General features: G+C 35.1%; 1 long non-coding RNA gene across 1 annotated transcript; it reads right to left on the reverse strand.

Moving 5' to 3' along the window:
* Positions 1-243: 243 nt before the first annotated feature.
* Positions 244-10,315, reverse strand: LOC108395888 (uncharacterized). Its single transcript, XR_001852779.3, has 4 exons — positions 10,258-10,315; positions 7,644-7,697; positions 3,186-4,725; positions 244-864 (listed from the first exon to the last, which is right to left on the reverse strand). It is a non-coding gene; the product is annotated as an uncharacterized lncRNA (long non-coding RNA).
* Positions 10,316-10,912: the final 597 nt, after the last annotated feature.

A 10,912-nucleotide genomic window follows, 5' to 3' on the forward strand; every position in this document is an offset into this window, starting at 1 on the left:
GTACTGACTCTAAGATGTTGAATTTTTACCAAAATCTCAGAAGATTAATTTACCTACTTCAGAGGTTATGCAGCTGTTATTCAAGAAAAATTTGACTCCTTAAAAAAAGAGTAAGTACTGGCCATTTAAAACATTTACATAAAGCCAAAATGAAAGTTTTCTGACTGTGAATAGGCAGCATGGGACATTTGTAAAGAACCACATTATCTATTGTAAATGTCTGTCTGCAGATAAGGTCTCTTACTGGTACACTTGTTTCTGACAGCATGTTTAATCTGTAGAGGAACAAAGAAAATACCCCAACTTTATTTAAAGAATATTTATGTTTTATTGTTCAGAAATTATTTTTTTGCATTTTAAGGCATGAAAAGAACTGTCAAAAGAGTAATCTCTCTCTGATAAAAACAGAATAAACTCTGTGGAATCAGTGAGCAATTAGGGACAGGTATGTACAATCATTTCACCCTTCTATTTAGAGCACCCAAGAGAGAAAAGATCACTGCATCTAGTATAGTCACAAAGAAAGGCCCCAAAGTTCCATCCATACAATCACTTTTTAGCCCACAAGCTGAAAAACATGTGATTTAAATAGCTTTACACAACAAAGATGATAAAAGAGATTTCTGATTACTTTCTGAGACTTGAAAGATGTCACCATCTTTTTGCAAATTTGAAATACATACTGATGTTTGTACTATATATGTATATGCAGATGCAATATATATTTCCCTGTATTAGTAACCAAGTCTGACAGAAGCCATATAAACATCATTTGCTGGATGATCTAGCATGAAGATCTTTCTGTTTTCTGCTCAAGTATCTGTGTAATGAAGATGCATTCACTGTCACCGTGATCATCACTTTCTGAGACACACACAAACAACAACAAAGAGCGCAGAGTCAGTGTGAATCTGAAAGGAAAAATATAATCCTCATATATTCCTAAGTAATATTATTTCCCTGAGGATGGATTTAATTCCTGACTGTTCATAGTTCAGGATATGGGTCTTGGAGTTCACCTCTCTGGGTTCCAATCCAGCAGAGCATCTTACTAGTGTCAAGTTAGTTAAACAAGGAGGTCATTAGACTCAGGTGGTTCTAATACCTTAGTAGCCTATGTAAGTAAACGAAAACCTGTCTATAAATGTCTCACGGTTAAGAAATTAAAACCTAAGGGCGGCTAATCACAAACATCCAGTGAGCTTTCCCAAATAAGGCAACTACTTAAGTTATAGAAAATCAAATCAAGTTCTTGCTTTGGTTTGATATCTTCTCTATCAAAATCTTTCCTCTAGCTACAACCAGCAGAATATTCCTAACCACTTCCTGCCCCATTTGAGTTGATTTTTACTCAAATAACCTCTTAAAAATCTTAATATGTCTCAGTTTATCTTTTCACACACATTATATGTTCTAAGGCACTTGGCTTCATTTCTTTCTCTTAAAACTTGACAGAATACAAGAAACTAGTAATCAGGTTATTGAAACATGTAAATCTGGCTTTTAGTTTGAGTTCATGAAATGCTCGGTATTTTCATTACTAGTGTTAAATCCTTGACATCAAAGTTGAAATGCCTAATTATTTGATACGCAAGTTTCCTCATTCTGGTTTTAACAAAAAAAAAGGTTCTGTAAACAGGAGTCCTGGGTAAGAGTTGTTTAAAATAAAAAATGTATGGTAATGAAATCACCATATCAAAGGTCAGTTATGATCATCAAATGCTGAATAAACAATTTGCCAAATGTTTGGCATTTAATAAGACTTCTCAAGAGTATTATTTTCCAAACTTTCCACACAAAAGCCAGCTAAATACTTTTAAAAAAATATAGATTCAAGCCACTCCCCTAGAAAATCTGATCAGGTAGATTTTAGATAAGGCATCCAAATCTGAATTTGAAAAGAACCACAGATGATTCTTATTTGGGGGTGGGGATGGGGGTTTAAGACTGTTTGATAATATGTTACATAGCTCTATGTTTTTTGAAAAAATACATCAACAATAAAAGTATCATGTGTTTTTCAGGAATGCAATTATTTACATTTATATTTACATCAAAAATAAATTTAAGATTCTATTTGATGCTTTAGCTTTTCTCAGACCTCTTTCCTTCCATGATTGCAAAATCTATTAGCTTGAGTAATAAACACCAGAAGACCTGTTGTAGTCAGTGCAAGCAAATGGAGTAGTTAAATATTTGACTTTATGATATATGTTTCTCCATAATCACCCAAAATTATTATTTTTAGTGGAATGAATACCATTTTTAAAATTTAGTAGAATTACTAGAATTTAAAAAACATTGTATCTTTGACTTAGTCTTTAAGCCTTGCTAAACAAAGTTAGTTTTCTATGAAAAGAAAACATGACTAAACACAAAGTTTTTAGCTTTCACAGCAGAGATATTTAAGACTAAATGACTTTATTTTTAAAGAAAACTAAGGGTGGTTTCAAATTATCCCATAGCTTTTAGTAATCAGTTGTTGATATATCTTAAACCTAAAGGCACTTTTTTCTATCTCTACCATTACTAAGGAATCTGAATAAATATTCAATATACATGTCATTATTTCAGGATATGTAACAAAAACTAAATTAAAAATATTTTCTGGAACACTGAAAATTTAGAAAAAAAGGCATGGGGACTTTTTCCACCAAATGCCAAAACATATTGCATAAGTATGGCAATTAAAACTGTGTGGTAGAGACACTATGAAACAGATAGAGAATCAAAAATATGAAAAAATTGGTCTTGTACATCATTAGAAGTGATGGAGAAGTCAACCAATGGACAATAATGCAGTCATCTCTGGTAGGAAACAAATCACTACCCCATTTATTCTCCAAAATGAATTTTGATAAGATCAAGGTTTTATGTATAAAAAATATATAAATTTATAAAATTCTAAGAGGAAAACAAACATCATTCAAACCATTAGGCAAAATGCAAAAAATAAAAAATTCTTTAAAAATTCAAATGCATACAAATTCTGCATAACATTTAAAAACTAGGACATCAACACAGTAGAGAATGTTTGCAAATTATGTTATAATGTTTTGATGGACATCCTACGGCTAATTAATGAGAACATTATCAATAATTCAACTGAAAAATGGGCAAAAGACCAGGACATTTCTTAGTAAAAGAAAAGCAAATGTCTTTCAAATGCATGAAACGACACTTACCTTCACTCCTAAGAACAGTAAATTTAAACTGATAAAATATTCCATTTTTACCTATTGAGTTGAAGAGAGAAAAAGGTCTCACAATATACTTTGTTGGCAAATGTATGAAGAATAGGCACACTGACTGTAAATTGTTACAACCTTTAAAGCATTCAATTTTGCCATATTCATCTAATTGAAATTGTACACTCATTCTAGGATTCCATTTCTCAGAATTTATTTTATAGATTTTCTCTGCCATGAGCTCAATATATACAAAGACATTCATTGCAGCATTGTTTTTAATAGGTAAAAAGTGTAAACAAGCTAAAATATCCTTCAAAAGGGAGCAGTTTTAAAAAGTTAGTCCCTCTATATAATGGAATACTATGCAACTCTTAAGAATGACCAGTCTCCTTTCTAAAATGATCCTATGTCATGATCTCCATTACATATTCAGATTATATACACATATATTTATATACACACATGCATACATACATATATATACATATACATGTGTATATATATATTTAAATGCACATATACATACACACTAACATTCATATTTATAGAATAGTTCTCTAAAGACATAAAAAAGTCAAGAACAATTCTACCTACCTCAGCCAGGTGACCAATGTCATATCAGCAGCGATAAGTCATGTGATAAACACATACCATTGGTATGATGGGACTTTACCTCTTGGTTTTATTCCTAAAAACCAATGATCCTAATATAATCATGAAAAAAAGACATCAAACACATCCAAATTGAGTGCATTCTACAAAATACCTAAGCAGTACTTCTCAAAACTGTCAAGATTATCAAAAAAAGAGGAAAGCCTGAGTAATGGTGGCAGTCAAGCAGAGCCTAGAGACAGTTGGCTAAATGTTATGCGGCATCCTGAATGGAATCTTGCAAAAGAAAAAGGACAATAGGTAAAACTAAGGAAAGCTGAATAAAGCATGAACTTTACTGAGTAACATGTCAACATCGATTTGTTATGACAAAGCACTATACAAATTTAAGATGTTAATAATAGGAGAGTATGAATGTGGAATCTGTAGGAACTCTCTGTATTTTACAACTTTTTGTAAATCTAAAAGTATTCTAAAACTAAAGTTCATTAAAGAAACCCAGTTATCTGTGGTGTGACGATTAATTTTATGTCTTAACTTGGCTAGGCTATGGTGCCCCTGTTTTTTGGTCAAACACCAGTCTCGATGTCGCTGGGAAGATGTTTTTTAATGTGATTAACATTGAAAGCAGTAGACTGAGTAAAGCAGATTATCCTCCATACAAGTCAGCCTCATCCATCCAACTGAGGCCTTAGGGAAAAATCTGAGGTCCTCTGAAGAAGAAGAAATTCTGCCTTCAGATCATCTTTAACTCGAGATTGCAACATTAACTCTCCCCAGAATTTCAGCGTGCTGGCCTGCCCTGCAGACTTACCAGACCCTACTATTGTGTGACTCCGTTTCTTAAAATCACTCTCTCTCTCTCTCTGTTTCATATTGTTCTGTTTCTTCGGAGAATCATGTGGGTAGGCGAATACTGTAGCTGGGAAAAAGAACAGATAGGGTGAGAAACTTTTTTTAAATGTATTTTTATTTATTTACTTTCTTTCTAATAACCACTTGTACCAACTATTCAAAAGTAAACTAAAGAGAAAAAAAGAAAGAAATTGAGACGTCATGTGAGGTTAGTTGTCTGATATTTAAAATTAACTTCAAAATTATCTAATTCGATTCTCACAATAATTCTTTTTAGGTTACAGAGTTAATTTTATTATTTACATTTGACCTGATTAAAAAATGGAGGTGAAGCCCAAAGTCTCCTTGGGAGAAAGCAGCAGAAGCAGGTGTCTGCTTCCCAGTACGGTGGTAGTTACAGTAGGCTCCCAGTGAGCCCTGGGGCAGATAGTAAAGAAAGAATATCTGCTTTGATTTCAGAAGTCTGTAGGTCTGAAGGAAAGCCAAGAGAGTGGCAGAGAAATGGTGAAGGAGAAATCAGAGGCATTTAATCAGAAGCTGTGTGATTGACTATTAATTCCTTCTTATAAGGATAAGGCCACTGTAATACCTCAGCTTAATTTTTCAGGTATCTTATCAACATGTCAGGGGCACCAGTGTAATCCTTGTCCCTCAGGAGACTATTTCACTCAAGAATTTAGGAGTGCAAAGGAAAAGAGCTTGAAACTGCAGGAACAAAGTGGAATGCCAAGATCAGACCCTCAAATGTTCATAGTCCTGCAAGTAAGTATTTTCAAAGTCTTCATAGTGGGCACCAATTTAAAAACTGTGGCATTTCAAATACGTACGTTGATTTAGAGGTCAAGGGGACTTATGGGAGTTTCTAAGGAGCTGGTCCAACAAATAAGACAGACTCTGAATCATCTTCGCATACTTTGAAGACGTTGAAGCCATTGAATGGAGGTCTTAGGGAACTTAAACATGATAATGATTTAGAAATAATATTCACCATATTGTTTCTTCCTTCCAAAGTACATGTGACAATTCAAATCCAAGGTAAAATAAATATACTAGTAACCTATTCCTTATTCTCAAAGACTGTTGGAGTAAGAGTAAGAACTAGTTATTAATTTAAAATCCTCTGCCTGTTATTCTATTCAACTAAAAAATTGGTCATCTTGGACAGAGAAAGTTTATTATGAAGTTAAAAAAATTTAAGCCTCAGGAACTCTCATTTGTATGGTCTTCAGAAGAGAGACATAACTGTGTAAATATATTCTTATTTTTGAAATTTTGTAAAGATAATACTTCTTAAATTATTTTTTTCTTAAAAAGAACCCATAAAATTATATAAGCTTTAAGCTCCATAAAACCAACATTCATCCCTCAAGTTGGAGAAGATTATCCATGATTTTTTAGAGCTCCTTAATATTCCAACACGAGCAAGGGAGGCCCCAGGCCATGGATGGTTCAAAACCAAGTTGACCTGCATAATAAAATCTGAGAATTGTGTTTCCTGGGAAGTCTAAGATAAGATAATCTGGCAAATGAGGAAGGGTAAAGTATTGAGAGAGAGAAAAGGCAAGTCAAACGGTAATGTGTAATCCCTCAAATACCTCAAATCTTGAGTAAAGTCTGCAAAAACCTAAGACGCCTTGAGTAGGGAGTTATTGCACTGAGACTTCATAGAAAGAGGGTTGATTTTACAAGGACAGAAGAGGATAGCTCATTGAGCATAAGATAAAAGAGATCAAGTATTTATTGATTGTCAGATATCTTTGCTGGAAATGTGAAGAACATTTCTCTGCAGAATGTGTGATATAGAACTGAGTGTTCAAAAACAAAATACAACATGCCCTTTGATTGAACCATGGGTCACGTGTAATCAATGAAAGCAAAATGGAGTGTGACAGCTGATGCCAACACTCTTTATCCAGTAAAGAAACCTTAGACTCAGAAGTGCAGTGATTCAAGGTGAGTCCATATCCAAGCAGTGGGTAGATTCATGCCTCCACCTGGCTGGAAGGAGAAGAAGGAAGGAGATAGGGTGGTTCCTTTCTGTAGGCTCCTGTGAGCTCAGATAGGCAGTAACTTTGAAGGCACATTCAAAAGAGGCTGATACGTAGGTAGATGTAATCCCAGGTTCAAGAGCTGGAGAAAGTAACAGGAGTAAGACAAAGGAAAAGGTGGGAATGATTTGGAAATGCACTATCACAACCTCAGGAAGTTAAGAGAAAGGCAGTGTCAATATGGATCAGCCATCTCTTAAGTATCAGGCTGAATTTTGATGCTTTGTGAATGTTCATATGCTTTTTCCTTTTTCTTCAGAGCAAAGCCATGAGATTAATGTGTCTCTTCTACACACAAGGAGGTGACACTTAAGGACACAATAAGTCGGTGATAGTCATGCAACTATTAAGTGGTAAAGACAGTGTTGAAGACAGAATCAATTACTACAAAAGCCAGGTCCCTTTTTCCCTGGCCTGCTGACACCAATGTGATATGACATAAGCCAATCCCAGCCCAGAGGCAAGAGAGCCACTTTCTTCCTGTAAACCTACTGGATTGGCTCAGCTACACACCCGTCAGCTACACAGCCCAGATAACAAGAGGACTCAGAACTTCTTTTTCAAGTTGCACATTAATTTCCAATTCACCGTATCTTATTCTGTTAGGAGCAGAAGGAAGCATTGTGAATAAATGAAGAGCTCAGGTTACATATCTGTATTCCAGAAAAAAAGCTCTTTCAGGTATTTAGGAAAAAGGTGGTTGGCACTTGGCTGATCATAAAGTAACAATAATGATGGAAAAGAGAAATATGGGCATTTTCCATTACTATTTTTCTCTATGTATCTTTGGCTGATATGGCTACTCTCTATGTAATTGAATCAATTCAAGTAATAAATGAAGAATTAGAATATCTAACAGCAACTCAGTTTGAAGCACATTATTTGAACACCTGCTGTGTATATGGAATATACAAGGAGAACAGGATGCAATCCTTACCTGTGAGGTGCTATCATTACAGCTTTTGGTCAATAGTTGCATTCCAACATGAAACTGGAGGCAAAAAATAGCATGATTAAAAGCAATAATGCTGGAGGTTGAAATGAGATCTATTAAGTAAAATACTATTTATATTCTTTTTAAACTCCATGCTTTAAAATAACTTGAATTCATCCATCTTGGGAAATGTTTATGTTCCTGATAGGAAAAAAATTTTATAATCATTAGCTATTTCAAACCCAGGAAATGTATCCACTAATGATCAGGGCTAATGTAGTAAGTGCATTTTTACCCTGACAATCCAAGGGGATTAGTTTTTCTACTGTGTTCTGAGCTACTTTTATGTAAAGATTACTGTTTGAGTTAATTATTTAAGCATCTTTTCTCCTGCCTATTATGTCACGCATTGTGTTAGGCATAATATTGAACAGACAGCAGTGATCGAAAATAATATAAGAGCAAACACTGTTGTTGGCATGCCTTTGTCCCCTCAGCACTTACCCGTCAAATATTTGCCCACAGAAAAACCTGCTGTAAGAATTTGTGCAACTCTGTGTGATACTCTGCCGGTTCCCGTCCCCGCAGCCCGTTGAGCAGCAGCCCCGGAGTGCCAGGAGCCCCTCCCTTCCTCTCCAGCACCAGTCCTTGGAAATGCTAGATGAGTTTTCTCTCTGTGAGTAGCTGTGAGGCGTATTGAGACACTGGTGCAGAGAGGTGGAGGTGTGTGTGCTTTATCAGCTCCCATCCTTCCCTATCTCATTTTATTGTTCCCCTACTGGTACTTCCCGGTCCCACTTTCAACTCAAACTCTTGACTCAGTGCCTACTTCTGGATGAAACTAACCTAAAATAAATTCATAATCTCAATGCGTATCCTCAAGGAGTTTACAGTGGACTGAGGGAGGTGGTTGTAAAGGAAGAAAAGACAAAAAGTATGCAGGTCAGTTCAAAGGCAATCTCCAGGCAAAGCTGATGGTAGTAGAGAGGAAGGTGGTAGCTCTAAAAGGAGAAATGTGTGGATTTGAGAAATCTTGACAGTTGGAATCAGGAGGAATTGATCAGATTAGAGCAGAACTGTGCTCTTTTGAGCAGCATAAAATGGATTTGCATGGAAATATATTGTCTACTTTTAGACTGGTTGATGATATTATGTTGGAGTATATTTGTTGCCAGAATGGACATACCTCCACAGATCTGTTCACTTTTCTTGCTCAGCATGTTTAGAAATTCAAATATGACTTCCCACATACCCACAAAAATACCCCAAATTGTCTGAATACAGGCATAATTGTGTTTATTTGTCCTGAATTTAACTGAATGATTTAATATTACATGAGCAACTAACTCCACATTCATCACACAGTATTTTCATTAAGCTTTGTATTTTGAAATAATTTCAGTATCACAAAAAATGTGAGTAGAGTTCCCCAGTACCAGATCACCACAACCATAAAATTTGCACTATCAAAACTAAGAAATTGGAAATGGTAAAAGGCTATTAAATAAACTCAGCATCTTTCTTGGATAGCACCAGATTTTACATGCTTTCATCATAAAGTTTTAATAAGTTTAAGATGAAAATGTAATATAAAGCCTTCAGTTCTCAGTTTTTCTTGTCCGTTCAGTTTTCTGTAATAGTAGGAGTGGCTTCTTGAAGCATAAGATAGTCATAGGCCACGGATAAAACTATTGCTTGGGCATCCCCTACAAGACCTGTGTGATGGTAGTGAGGGGGAAGGGGGCACTGGGGAGGGGAGAGCATGGAATGTGATATGCCAATGGGGCATTTGCTTACTTTGCACTTAAGAAAGGATTTTTTCCTTTCAGTATTTGTAGAAGGGTCTACAATTTCAAGTTACAATGATATACTGTCCCTGATATTTTGGAATTTATTATCTTGTCTAGGCAATGCATATAAAACAGTCAAGATGGTGTAATATATGATTAATAAGCTAGTTAGATGTACTCAGACATTTCCTAATAATATGGTTTAGAAAAAGAAATGTATTCCAAGTGTTTAGACCATGGAAAATACCTGATTTTTTCCAACAACAGGACTTGATCTTGACTAATGTGTAAGGAAGTACATTTCTGAGTGATGTTGTTTATTTATGCAATTCCTTTGAGGTTACACAGCTTTATTATGACATTAATTTGGTCGATTTATACATCCAGTGAGATGAAACTAGTTCATACGAAGTTACAGCTTTTATCTCAAAAGAACCATTGCCTAATGTTCTAATGGAAATACAGAAATTCCCTTGAGTGTAGAACTTAAAGTTCTACATTTTTTGCTTCCAGCATTAAATTAAACTCTTTCCTTTTTATGTGGCATGCTTCTTTATTTCTTTCTAGTATTTTTGGATAATTAGATTCCTATGAAGATCAGAAGCTCTTCAATTTGTAATAAATAAACACAAACCGCATGGTAAATCTCAGACCTTCTCAAAGAAAAGAATTCATTAATTTCCGTGAAGTTTGGGAAGATGAGCACTTAATTTTTCTCATTTTTTAATAAATTGGTGTTTTTTACAGATTTTTTTGTCATTAAAGTAATGGCAGTGAATTTTAAACTTTGAAGTTAGATGATATTTCATCCTTTCATAATTACTTACCTTGTTCCACAGAACTTTTGACATCTGCATATTTAAGTTCCTTCTCAGTGTTTGTCCTATAAAAACACAAATTTCACAAAAGGAACACAAAGTTTGACTTGTTTAGGAGAACATTGGCACTTTATGCCATTCATAACTTCTGATGCTTTTTAAGTGGTAGGGAAATTCATTTATTTATTCAGTGTCTATGTACACTAGGGGGACAATTGATCCCTGCTGTATGGGATGTCGTGGACAAATGCACAGTGTATCTCACTAGGTCCTATCACAGACACCCACCCTTAGACTAAGGAGGTCATTTTAGCCACTCTCAGGTTTGCTAGTAAAACAAAGTACAACCTAATAAACCATGTTGACATCCACTCAAACTGAGCTCATGAACAGCAGGGATTGCTCAGCTCATGGATTAAACCCCCAAAAGTACCAACTTTGTACAGTTTCCAGCATCAAACTCGGTGTAATTATCTGTTTCAATAAACTTTACATAATAACAACCAAGGAAGACAGTACTGACTTGATTTGAAACAAGTCATGCTGTCCAGGCTGACTATTGCTCAATCAAATGCTAGGTAAGGGAGAGCGGAATGGGTGGAAGAATAGAAAAAATAACAGCACAAAAGGCCTGCATTTCCAGGTAGAGATTGAGGAGCTGACC

This window comes from Manis javanica, chromosome 8, assembly GCF_040802235.1.
Source record: "Manis javanica isolate MJ-LG chromosome 8, MJ_LKY, whole genome shotgun sequence".
Lineage (NCBI taxonomy): Eukaryota > Metazoa > Chordata > Mammalia > Pholidota > Manidae > Manis > Manis javanica.